This window comes from Heterocephalus glaber, unplaced genomic scaffold (genome assembly GCF_053883595.1).
Source record: "Heterocephalus glaber isolate CG9 unplaced genomic scaffold, H.glaber_assembly_v1.0 deba00001498, whole genome shotgun sequence".
NCBI classification, from domain to species: domain Eukaryota; kingdom Metazoa; phylum Chordata; class Mammalia; order Rodentia; family Bathyergidae; genus Heterocephalus; species Heterocephalus glaber.
In genome coordinates this window covers 7,782,778-7,796,418 of record NW_028258321.1, presented here as the reverse complement: position 1 = coordinate 7,796,418, position 13,641 = coordinate 7,782,778, and the positions used below count along the sequence as shown (strand labels likewise).

Sequence of the window (13,641 nt, the reverse complement as noted above, 5' to 3'; positions counted from 1 at the left end):
ACTGTACCTATGCTCACAGTTAATGGGATGCTTCCAAAATGGCTCAGAACTGCTCAGAGGAAAAAAGAGAATGTGTTCCATTCACCTTACCACATCTTCTGCCACAGGAGAAGATTCCAGGATGGCACCACGCCACTCGCAAAGTGGAGGAAGCTCAACACCCCACTGTCACAAATAGATAGATCAACTAGACTAAAAATAAGTAATGAAATACTAGAACTCAATCGAACTCTTGAACAAATGAACTTAACAGATGTTTACAGAGTCTTCCACCCCACAAAATCGGAATACACATTCTTCTCAGCTGCACATGGTTCATCCTCAAAAATAGACCACATACTCACACATAGAACATGTTTAAGTAAGTGCAAAGGAGTTGAAGTTGTCCCCTGTATATTATCAGACCATAGTGCAGTGAAATTGGAGAAACATAGCAAAAGAAACTTGAAAAATTTCATATACATGTGGAAATTTAACAACACACTTCTGAATAACCAGTGGGTCACAGAGGAAATTAAAGAAAAAATCAGACAGTTCCTTCAACTAAATGACAATGACAATACAACATATTGGAATCTATGGGACACAATGAAAGCAGTCTCATGAGGGACATCCATAGCAGTGAATATGCATATTAGGAAAACAGAACAAGCCCAATTAAACAACCTGATGTTGAACCCCAAGCTCCTAGAAAAAGAAGAACAGGACAACCCCAGAGCTCATACAAGGGAGGAAATTATAAAGATCAGAGGAGAAATCAATGCAATGGAGACTAAGAGAATGGTACAAAAAAATCAATGAAGCCAAGAGTTGGTTCTTCAAAAGAATCAACAAAATTGACACACCTTTAGCCAACCTTGTCAGAAAAAGGAAAGAAAAGGCCCAAATCCACGCAATTAAGAATGAAAAGGATGAAATTACAACAGATCCAGCAGAAATCCAGAGGATCATCAATACCTACTTCCAGAACCTATACGCCAATAAGATGGACAACACAGAAGAAATGGACAGATTCCTAGATACACATGAATTACCAAAGTTGAATGAAGACCTAAAAATTCTGAACAACCCAATATCAACCAATGAAATTGAAAATGTAATTAAAAACTTATCAACTAAGAAAAGCCCAGGCCCTGATGGCCTCAATGCTGAAATATATAAGACATTTAGAGAGGAACTACTGCCACTACTGTTTAAACTCTTCACTGAAATTGAAAGGGAAGCAATACTCCCAAATTCATTCCTGAAAGCAAGCATCACCTTGATCCCCAAAGCAGAGAAAGACACAACCAAAAAGGAGAACTATAGGCCCATCTCACTAATGAACATAGATGCAAAAATCCTTAATAAGATACTGGTAAACAGAATGCAGAAGATCACCAAGAAGATCATACACCCTGATCAAGTGGGATTCATCCCAGGGATGGAGGGATGGATCAATATACGCAAATCAATCCATGTAATACACTATATCAATAGAGCCAAGGACAAAAACCATATGATTATCTCCATAGATGCAGAAAAAGCATTTGACAAAATACAACATGCATTTATGATAAAAACCCTACAAAAAATTGGAATAGATGGTCTCTACCTCAAACTGATAGAAGCCATCTATGAAAAACCAACAGCCAATATCATACAAAATGGTCAAAAACTGAAATCCTTCACACTAAAATGAGGAACAAGGAAAGGATGCCCACTATCACCACTCTTGTTCAATATAGTTCTGGAAACATTAGCCATGGCAATTAGACAAGAGAAAGAAAAGGAATAAAGACAGTAAATGAAGAAGTCAAATTGTCATTATTTGCAGATGACATGATACTCTATATAGAAGACCCCAAGAACTCCACCAAAAGTCTTCTAGACTTAATAACCAAATTCAGTCAAGTAGCTGGTTACAAGGTCAACACACAAAAATCAATAGCTTTCCTCTACACCAATGACAGACTCACTGAGAGAGAAATAGGGCAAATAATTCCTTTCACAATACCATCCAAAACATTGAAATACCTAGGAATCAACCTAATGAAAGAAATCAAAGACCTCTTCTCTGAAAACTATGGCACTCTGAAAAGAGAGATTGAAGATGCTATCAGAAAATGGACAGACATCCCCTGCTCCTGGGTAGGAAGGATTAATATAGTGAAAATGGCCATACTTCCAAAACTGCTATATAGATTTAAAGCAATTCCAATTGAGATCACAACAGCATACTTCATGGACCTTGAGAAAACAATCCAAAAATTCATTTGTAACAAGAAGAGACCCAGAATAGCAAAAGCAATTCTAGGTAACAGAGACATGGCAGGGGGTATCACAATCCCCAACCTGAAACTCTACTACAAAGCTACTGTGATTAAAAAAAAGCATGGTACTGGCAAAGAAACAGACTTGAGGACCAGTGGAACAGATTAGAAGATGCAGAAACAGCGCCAGACACACTCAGCCATCTCATCTTCGATAAAGGAGCCAAACACCCTCACTGGAGGAAAGATAACCTCTTTAATAAATGGTGCTGGAAAAATTGGGCTTCAACTTGCCAAAGATTAAAACTAGACCTATATCTCTCACCATGCACTAAACTAAAATCAAAATGGATTAAAGATCTAAATATTAAAATAGAAACTCTGAACCAGTTGGAACAGAGGTTAGGTAGAACCCTTGAAGACATCAGTGTAGGAAAAGATTTTATGAACAAAACCTCAGTTGCCTGTGAACTAGCACAAACAATCAACAAGTGGGATCTCTTCTTATTAAAAGGCTTCTGCACAGCAAGAGAAACCACCAGCAGTGTGAAAAGACAACCCACAATGTGAGAAAAAATCTTCACCTGCTCTTCCTCAGACAAAGGTCTACTATCTCAAATCTATAAAGAACTTAAAAAGATCAGACCTCCCAAATTTAAAGACCCAATCCAAAAATGGGCATCTGAAATGAACAGACATTTTTCACAGCAAGAAGTAGAAATAGCAAATAAATACATGAAAAAATGTTCAACATCACTGATCATTTGAGAGATGCAAATGAAAACAATGCTGAGATTCCACCTCACTCCAGAAAGAATGGCTGCTATCATGAAATCAACCAATAACAAATGCTGGCGGGGCTGTGGGGAAAGAGGAACCCTGCTCCACTGCTGGTGGGAGTGTAGACTGGTGCAAGCACTGTGGAAATCAGTATGGAGATACTTCAAAGAACTAGGATGGGAAGTCCCATTTGATCCCGCTATTCCACTGCTGGGGATCTTCACCAAAGAATTAAAAGAATCATACCACAGTGATATATGTGCACCTATGTTCATAGCAGCACAGTTTGTAATAGCTAAAACTTGGAAACAGCCCAAAGGCCCATCAACTGGAGACTGGATAAAGAAAATGCGTTTTTTTTAAATAAAATGGAGTACTACTCAGCCATAAAAAACGAGAAATTAGATACATTTATATCTAAGTGGATGCACATTGAGGCGATACTCTTAAGTGAAATAAAAAGGACAGACATGAATAAATACCGAATAGTTTCTCTGGTGTGAGAAACTGAAAATGTAAATAAGGACTAAATGTATACTAGGTAATGTGAAATAGGAAGAAAAGGGGTAAAGGGGAAGGAAGTGGGAGGGATTGGGGAAAGGATAGAGGAGAACAGGATTAATATGAGAAAATGGAAAAATAGGAACAAAATCTTTGTAAATAGGGAGGAATGGAGGGGTTGAAGGGAGGGCTGGGCAAGGGGGAAAAATAAGAACCAAGAGAGACTGTGTAAAGGTGCAAATTTCCAATGATGAATGTCATTGTATTGTATACCTAAAATGTACCATTGATTAGAATGAATAATCGATAATGCAAAATAGGAAGAAAAGGTCCAAAGGGGTAGGGGTAGTGGGAGGGGCCGGAGAAAGGAAAGAAGGCAAAGGAAAAATGTTGAGAAACGGAAAAAATGGAAATAAACTCTTTGTAAATAAGGAAGGGTGGAAGGGGTGAAGGGAGGGCTAGTAATGGGGAAAAAATAAGAACCAAGATGCATTGTGTAAAGGTACAATTCCCAATTAGAAATGTAATTGTGTTGTATACCTACAATGTACCAATAAAAGAATTTCATAAATAAATAAATAAATAAATAAAAGAAGACCCAAAAAACTCAGCCAAAAGACTTCAAGACTTAATTGACAGATTCAGTAGAGTAGCTGGATACAAGGTCAACACTCAAAAAACAATAGCCTTCTTGTACACAAATAACAGACTCACTGAGAGAGAAATTAGGGAAACAATTCCTTTTACAATAGCATCCAAAAAAATGAAATATCTATGAATCAATCTAACAAAGGAAGGAAAAGACCACTACACTGAAAATTACAGCACTCTGATAAAAGAGATTGAAGAAGATACAAGAAAATGGAAAGACATCCCTTGCTCCTGGGTAGGAAGAACCAATATAGTGAAAATGGCCATACTTCCAAAACTGCTATATAGATTCAATGCAATGCCAATTGAAATTCCAACAATATACTTCACAGAACTAGAGAAAACAATCCAAAAATTCATTTGGAACCATAAGAGACCTAGAATAGCTAGGCAACAGAGACATGGCCGGGGGTATCACGATCCCCAACTTGAAACTCTACTACAAAGCTACTGTGATAAAATCAGCAAGGTACTGGCAAAGGAACAGACCCGAGGATCAGTGGAATAGATTAGAAGATGCAGAAAAACTCCAGACATGCTCAGCCACCTCATCTTTGACAAAGAAACCAATCACCATCATTGTAGGAAAGATAGTCTGTTGAATAAATGGTGTTGGAAAAACTGGATTTCAACGTGCCAAAGATTGAAACTAGACCCACACCTATCACCATGCACTAAACTAAGATTGAACTGGATTAAAGATATAAATATTAAGACAGAAACACCAAACTTGCTGGAAGATAAGTTATGTAGAACTCTTGAAGACATTGGCATAGGAAAAGACTTCATGAACAAAACCTCAGTAGCACGGGAACTAGCAGAAAGAATCAACAACTGGGATCTCATCTTATTAAAAAGCTTCTGCACTGCAAAAGAAACCACCAACAGAGATAACAGAGAACGTACAATATGGGAAAAAATTTAGCAGCTGTACCTCAGACAAAGGACTATCTAGAATTATATAAAGAATTGAAAAAATTAGACCTCCCAAATTCAAAGACCCAATTCAAAAATGGGCATCTGAAATGAACAGACATTTCTCAGACAAGGAAGTAAAAGCAGCAAACAAATATATGAAAAAATGTTCAACATCACTCATCATTTGAGAAGTGCAGATGAAAACAACACTGAGATTCCACTTCACAGAAAGAATGGCTGCTATCAAGAAATCAATCAATAATAAATGCTGGCGGGGGTGTGGGGAGAAAGGAACCCTTCTCCATTGTTGGTGGGAGTGCAGACTGGTGCAACCACTGTGGAAGTCAGTATAGAAATACCTCAAAGAACTAGGACAAGAGGTCCCATTTGACCCAGCTATTCCCCGGCTGGGCATCTTCCCCAAAGAATTCAAAGAATCATACCACAGTGATATATGTGTCCCCATGTTCATAGTGGCACAGTTTGTAATAGCTAAAGCTTGGAAACAGCCCAAGTGCCCATCAACTGGAAACTGGATAAAGGAAATGTGGTTTTTTTATAAAATGGAGTACTACTCAGCCATAAAGAATGAAAAACTAGAGTCATTTATAGCTAAATGGATGCATATCAAGGCCATACTCTTAAGCGAAATAAATAGGACACACATGTGTAAATACTAACTAGTTTCACTAGTGTGAGAAACTGATAGACTAAACAAGGGTTAAAATGATTAAAATGAATAATTTATAATTCAAAATAGGAAAAAAGGTCCAAAGATGAAAGGGTGAAAGGAGGGGAAGGAGAATGGAAAAGAGGGAAAGGAAAAACTGAGAAAAGAAAAAAATGGAAATGAAATCTATGTAAATAGAGAAGGGTGGAGGGTGTGAAGGGTGCATAGGTAATGGGGAAAAAAATAAGAACCAAGATACATCATGTACAGGTACAAACACCCAGTGATAAATGTAAATGAATTGTATACCTAAAATGTACCAATAAAAGAACATAAAAAAAAAACTACTTACTTGCTTAAAGATATGGGTCTTTCTAGAACTCCAAGGATAAAGCCTGCTAAGAGAATCCTTTCTCCCTTAAATGAAAATATGAAGAAGTTCTGAGGGTCAATAACTATAGTGATGAATATTTGAATACTATCAATAATTTCTATCTTCCTCCCTCTGACTGTGAGCACGAAAAGCACATTTGGCCATGAAGGATGGTCCAGCCATTCTACATGACAATGAGATGCAGCCTCATAGCCATTGAGAAGTCTCTATTGTTTTACCTCCACTGACATACAAGTCAAACAGCAAGGAAAAGAAAAGTCTCTTCTCCAAAGTTCATCAGAAAAAACTAAGATATTCCATGGCTGAAGATCTCACAAGACCTGATCATGACTCTGGCCCTTAGCAGCATTCATGGTGAAAAAAAATCACATGGCCAGGTTATGTACAGGTTCATTTTTTAACTTTCTAAGGAATATCATGCCCTGTAGCCAGGCTACATGCACAGAGGTCTCATCTATCATCAGCAATCTCACCACAACAAACACTTTTTCATCACTGCAGATATCTGAAAGGAAGGCAAGCCACACCCTGCTAAAATCTTATCCTTTGCTCTGCAAGAACACTGGGCTGTGCTCTGGCATCACCACTGGCACAAAGGCTTTCTCTTCACTCTGATACTGGAAGCAATTCGAGTGCAAAACTATCATCCTGAGACTCATTATCATCAACTACTGACCTGCAAAGAATTCTGTGCTTTCTCCTTGGCAGGGTGGCCCATCACAACACCACTGGACCAAAGAATAAGCCCTCCAAGGATGTAGAGAAGATCAACATTCATTTTACTTCACTATACACGAAGGAAATATTCAGCATCAGTGGATTGGCTCAGTTCTTCCTTCATTGCTCTCCTGGGCTCCAGAACCTAAAGCAAAGTCACAGCAACCCCACTACCCCACGACTCCACATCAGGGACCCCAATATCACTTAGTGAAGGCCATGGATATTCCATGCCTATGCTGCAATGAAGGTCCATGGCTGTCCTTATACAGATCCTGGTGATGTTCAGCTGTGGATGATGAGCTGTGGACTCCCTCACTGGAAAAGAAGCACAAGAGATTCTACCCTTTGTGGTCTCCTCCGTGTCTGCCTGTACAACTCCCATGTCATCCTATCATTCAGGTTCCATCACCACCACCACGCTCCTCCCTCCTTCTTGTCAACAAACTAGCCATGCAATGATAATGGATGCCTTTGAGGAGATACCTCCCAATTCACTCCAATCCCCATCTCAGGGACCCACTCTGTCACAGTGACCTCATGCCCTGCTTACTCCCCTAGTGGGACAAGTGTGAAATACACATCATCTCTCCTGGAAGGGAACCAATAGCATCTGATGCTTCCTTGTGACAGCAAGAAGGCACAGAGCACCACACTTGTCGATGAAGAGGGCAGAATCAGAGGTTCACCATCAACAGCCAACCTGTCACAGAAAAAAAGGCTACGATGCTGAGTGTGGCACAAACTCTGAACCACTCAGTAGTCAAGACCTTAGAGGGTGCATGTCTAGGAAACATGCGAATAACTCATGCACACCCTCTTCACATCCATCTGAGTACAGACCATCACTTGGTGCCCAATGAGGTACCAGCAGGCAGATTCTCATCTGACACCTGCATGCAGTTCCAGCCATAGTCTGCTCATCTTCCCTTGAAGGAACCTGCAGAAAACATGGAGAAGACAAAGTCAGTGTTGAGTCAATGAGCATTTCAATTCCCAAAAAAACCACTGACTCACACTGGAAATGTACCTGGCTACTAGGATAACTGCATGAAAACAATCCTGTCCCCACAGTCAAACCTCTCCTAAGTGGAACCCTGCAGACTCTCCCATGCTAGAGCTCCCCGGCTGGGACACAGCAAGCACCCAAACCTAGACACCATGTCTTCTTCAGTGCTCACTCTTTTACCATCCATTTCACATAAGCTGTGCCAAGGGTCCCCTCCCAGAGAATGGCATTGCTGTGGATTCCATCCCTCCTTACTTGAGCAACTTCAAATCAAGCAGTGGGCTATAAATGCCAAGCCACACCTTTGTCACTTACTCACACATGTGGAAGTGGCAGGACCTCATTGGTGGCCTGGGCACAAGCCCACACTTACCTGGATGTCTGTATGCATCCACCTGATTATACTGTGCTGCTCATTGTGACATGACTGTCCCTGTGAAAATGACATCAGACGATACTGATTTAGTCCATGTGAGTATTGTGGAGGCCACTGTGTTAGACTGTGGCCCCTTTGCTTTAACACCTCAGTCTCAGGGGTGTTTCCTAGAAAAAATATGGTAAGAGAATTCTTTCTCACTTGAAGGGAAACCTGCAGACGTTCTAAGGCTCAATATTCATAGTGGATGGTAGCAAGAATCCTGGCCTCCCCATCCACCTAGCCAACATGAAAACTACATTATGGGTCAGTTCCCCTACATGAAAATGGGACACTTACCAGCAGCCACTGGGAAGATTTCATCTTCACTGGTACACAGGTGAATCAGTGGGGAAAAGCAAAGTGTGCCCAAGTGCCCTCCCACAATGTACATCAGTAAAGAAGAAGGTGTTGCATGGCTGAGGGTAGCAGCATCTCCCAAGACCTTTTGGCAGGATACCTGGTGATGAAACATGTTAATACCAGGTTAGGCAGAGGCTCCTTCTGACCTGGATACACACATCTGGCCTAGTGATCAGCTTGTACCCATGGTGGTATTTCCCTGGCCTTCCATAAGTGTACATCAACCAACTTCTTGATCACTCTGTATCCATGAAGGGAAAAGGAACAAGACCATGCTAAAAGGATACAGCATGTTCTGGAAGCATACAATGTGCTCAATTCTTTGACAACCACCACTGGTGTGGGAGGCTTCCACTCCACCGCATACCAGATTGAAACTGAGGGAAGAATATCATCCCAAGGCTCTGATCTTCATCAAGTGGGTGCCTGCAAGTTTTCTGTGCTTCTTTCTCAGCTGTCTGGTACTCAAGCATGTCACTGCATATAGTAAGCAAGCAATGCCAGGACACAGGGACCTTGAACAGTACTTTGCCCACCCTATACAAAAAGAAAACTCACACAGACTAGATTCCTGATTTGTTAGTCTTTTATACTTGAATTTATTCACACAAAATATGGTATCGGCTACACTCAGGGCCCCAACATGCTCCACTGAAGCCTAGGAAGATCCATTTCCTGTGCTGTGATGGAGGCCATACTTGCTGCTATCTGGATCCTGCTGAGGTTCCAGGGGCTGGCCTTTCCTGGCTATGAGGTCTGGACCCATCACTAGAAAACACACCTGAAAGAACCCATCCTGTACTTTATCCTATGCCCTTCTTTTTCTCCATCTGCACAATCCGCACATCATGGGATTACTCAGGGGTCCATCACCACTACAAGGACCCTCATTTATGCACACTGAAAGCCAGAGAAGAGAAAATGGACACTCCTGAGCAGACACCAGACAAACTGTTACAATCTGTATCTCAGGGAACTACTCTAGGATAATTATCTGAATCCTTGCTTTTTCTCTACAATGCCTAGTTTGTTGTTGTTGTTGTTGTTCTTTTTTTTGAAACAAAAAATTTATTAGTACATTTCAGGTAAACATAATGATAGCATTCATCACAGGGAATTTGTACCTGTTCATGATGTATCTTTCTTCTTTTTTTCCCATTCTCCTCCCCTCCCTCTACCTCTCTCCTTCTCCTTTATTTACAAAAGTTTTGTTTCCATTTTTTCTATTTTCTTTTCTTTCTTTCTTCTTTCTTCTCCCCCTCCACCCTCTTTTGTTCCCCTTTGCAATGGCCAGTTTAAAAGCACACTTTCGGCCTGGATTCAGTAGCACCTGATTCTACACCCTAATAGGAATGAGCCCCTTAACCTCACACTTGCCAAATAAAGGAGACTACCTCAGAGTTTCACTATCAACAATGAAAATCACATCTGAAAATAAGGTGTCTGATGTGTGAATGTGGGGTCAGCTCAGAACTCGACAATCACAGTGACCTTCCCAGCACAAGAATCCAGTACATGACAACATCTCATTGGGCTATTACCCTTATGCTAGCCACCTGGATATTGAAGATTGGATGGGTGCCAATGGGCTGTAATTTATACTTTTGTTTTTCCTTGGTTTGTTCAAGGTTTTTTCAACACACTCATTCAATTGATCACATCCATTAACTTGAAAGCACCTACAGAAAACTGTCATTTAGCTCTCATCTTGCTCTTCCATGTCACTGACGCTTTCTGCCCCTCACCCAGAAACAGAAAGGCATCCTCCAGCTATGTGTTAATAGAGTCCTTAATTCTATGTAAATTGTATTCTCTGGCATGTCCAAATGTGTAATAGAGCCATCTGTAAATTTTTCAGTGTTTACTGTTGTGTTGTAACACCACCATGTCTACATCCAACCATGATGTGATGGATCCCTGAAATTGTACAGGTTCAATATTCATTTCTGTCTCATACAAAATGCAGTATTGCATTCACTAGATATTTTCATCATGTCTCTCATTTCATCCATTAGTACTTGTAACAAAACCTCAGTAACAAGTGTCAAGGACATCCTCATCACTCATCCCTTTATATGAAGATCTGATTTCCTGTGATGTGGTGAATGCCCACATTAGCACTTATAGAGAGATCAGTAGTGTTCTACTTTACAAACTTATTTTGCTTGCTGTGATGTATTCACCTATCTATGGACTCTTGTGATAGACTTCTGATTTGGTATATGTCTCATTTGCACTTATACAACTCCAAATTCCCTATGTCACTTCATCATTTCAGCATCCACTTACATTATCTAGATATTTGCAGGCTTCCATGGATAAAGCCTTGTAAGAGAGTGTTGTCTGTCTTCAGTGATACATGCAAACCTTCCAAGGACAATATTTCAGAGATGGACTCAGTGAAAATTACATAAATCTCTTCTCCACCAGTAGCAATACAAGCATATTACATCTATTACATTCCAGAAAAGATGCAATAACATTTGATGTATCCTTGTAATATTAAGGTGATAATATGTTTTGAAAACATGTATCACCAGAAGTGGGGTAATATAATAAAACCTAACACAGTCATAAAATGAATTGCTGAAAATGAGATGTCACTAGTGAGTGACTATATCATCCCAGACAAATACACTAGCCAAAACCTTAAAATCTGAGCACCTAATTAGGAACTTGACAGGGTTATAGAAGATCAAACAGCCTTCACTGGACTATGACCATTTTATCATTTACCTTGTTACTAGGGTGACTGCAACAACCATCTTTTCTGGATCACTGTGTTCTCTTGAAGGGCATCTGAAAAAAATACAAAGCCAGTTTGGCATAGAAGGTGCTGTGTCAGAACATGAGCCCACTCCCTTTTTAATGTCCATTGCTAAAGGACAGCTAAACACCTCAGGACACTTGGATTCACCAAACAAAAACACTATTGTCAGAAAGCCCATATTTTGTCATCTCCACACCCTGGAAATTAACCTATGCTTACTGCAGTCATAGAGTTCCATGATAATTTTAATTAACCAGTTCATAATCACTCCCTCAGCAGTCCTTGCTAAAACACCAATTTTCCCTATGGCATATAAAGGATAAACTCATATTTACTAGAACTGTGAAGGACAAAATTATTTCTTATGGGAGCAGTGACCACTAAATCTAGTAATAGTCAGGACACCCTCATCCCTTTCCTCTATAGATGAAGATCTGGTTTAGGGTACCTCAGCACTTACCTCATAACCCTCTATGGACTTTACTCACACCCATGGGTAGGATAATCACAGTGTCTTCAGAGGAACTTGAAAATCAAATCATGAAAAATGATTTTGGAACCTATGTCATTCAAAGAAGGCATTGACACATTCCCTTGGTCATGGCGTTCAACATGACAAATCATATTCTTATGACAATTACATGGTAAAGCTGAACACTGAGGTAAAAGCCTACTAAGAAATACCATCTTGTTTGGAAGAAACACTAGCAAAATTCCCATGGTCAATACTAGGGGATAGGAAATATGGTCAATGACCTGCATCCCTATACAATAACCTATCACAATCTCTAAATAAGTCCATAGTACAATCTCATATTTACAAAAAGCATTACTAACAAATCATATTTTAAACTGTGTTCTAAGCAGAGGTTACCACAGGAGTTCAAAAGCATCATTCATGATATAAATACCAAAAAATAAGAAATGCCTCTAATGATTTCAAGTCAACAAACCTGTACACTAGGATAAAACTTAATGGAATACCTGCCAAAAAGCCAGGGTAACATTGTGTTAGATATCCCATACACTTTACCAATAAATCTGAAGGTTATTTGTTGGCATCTTGGTAGGGACAATTTCTTACTTACCAGGTTAGTCATAACATCTCATAAATTACCATTCTTAAGCTCAATCACTATAATAACTGTTGGGATCTTAGACAACACTTTGAGATGTGTGTTTAGGATGCATCATCTTTCACCTGAGGGGAGAAAAAAAGGACAACTTTAAAATTTTTTTCACCTCCATCATCAGGGAAACCAACTGAAGTACTTAGATCTTTAGAACTTCAAGGTCAGAGATGTTGTTCTTCACACCATTTTCTCTTGGCTGGCTACCTGTAGAAAAAATTATGGTCAATACTGTGATGTGGATCAGTTGAATAACTTACATGGATCCCTGCATATGCCTCCACACCTCCTAGGATTAAAGTCAGAATTTATCAAACTTTATATAATAAGCTACTTGTTACTAGCAGTGGTAAACAGAATCATTCCTTTACTAAATATGTACAGGAAACATGCTAAAATAAATGTAAGAACCCCACACTTACAGTATCCCTCTTGATCATCATGGTCATGGATACAACAAACTGCCACTGTTGGTCATCATGAAACTTACCACCGTATCTGCATGGAAATGTAAAAACATGGGTGACAAGTATATGTATGGTAAAACTTTTCTACTGGGACCCTTCAAATAACTTTCTTTATTGTCATTATTGCAAGATTTCATTTCTACCTGGACTCATCGACTCTACTTGTATTCTTGATTATTTTATGGTGAACATCATTGTTCCAAACCTCACTATCTCATGACTGCTAATATTTAACTTGTTAACTACCATGATGCATAAATGCATAATAATAACCTGAGTACATGCAAGTCATTTGAAATTCCCAGGGTAAATTCTCTCTAAATGTAAGATAATGCAATAATATGGTTACTAGAATACAGAATACTGCATTCCTTATCTACATACTTACATTTTTTTAATCATATGATAAAAATTGTAGGGAAACAAACATCACTGACCCAGATATTTGATGATTTATTGGTTGGTCTGGCATGTGCTGTACATGAAAATATTTACTCTAATACAGAAATATCTACTGATAATGAACTTTTTATGTTCACTGTTAACCCTTGACAGGAATCAAGACACAACCTACCAGGAACTGTTGAATAGCTTCTATTACAAC

The 13,641-nt window shown here is 39.4% G+C and overlaps 1 long non-coding RNA gene across 4 annotated transcripts; it reads right to left on the bottom strand.

Annotated features, from left to right (window-relative positions):
* Positions 1 to 2,713: 2,713 nt before the first annotated feature.
* Positions 2,714 to 13,390, bottom strand: LOC147825510 (uncharacterized). 4 transcript variants are annotated; one of them, XR_015440700.1, is made up of 7 exons: positions 12,993 to 13,390; positions 12,683 to 12,777; positions 11,901 to 11,965; positions 11,407 to 11,469; positions 8,608 to 8,767; positions 8,266 to 8,325; positions 2,714 to 7,823 (listed from the first exon to the last, which is right to left on the bottom strand). It is a non-coding gene; the product is annotated as an uncharacterized LOC147825510 (long non-coding RNA). The 4 variants fall into 4 exon arrangements; XR_015440697.1 differs by lacking the exon at positions 12,993 to 13,390 and having other exon boundaries at positions 12,683 to 12,864; XR_015440699.1 differs by lacking the exons at positions 8,608 to 8,767; positions 12,993 to 13,390 and having other exon boundaries at positions 12,683 to 12,864.
* Between the last annotated feature and the right edge of the window lie 251 nt (positions 13,391 to 13,641).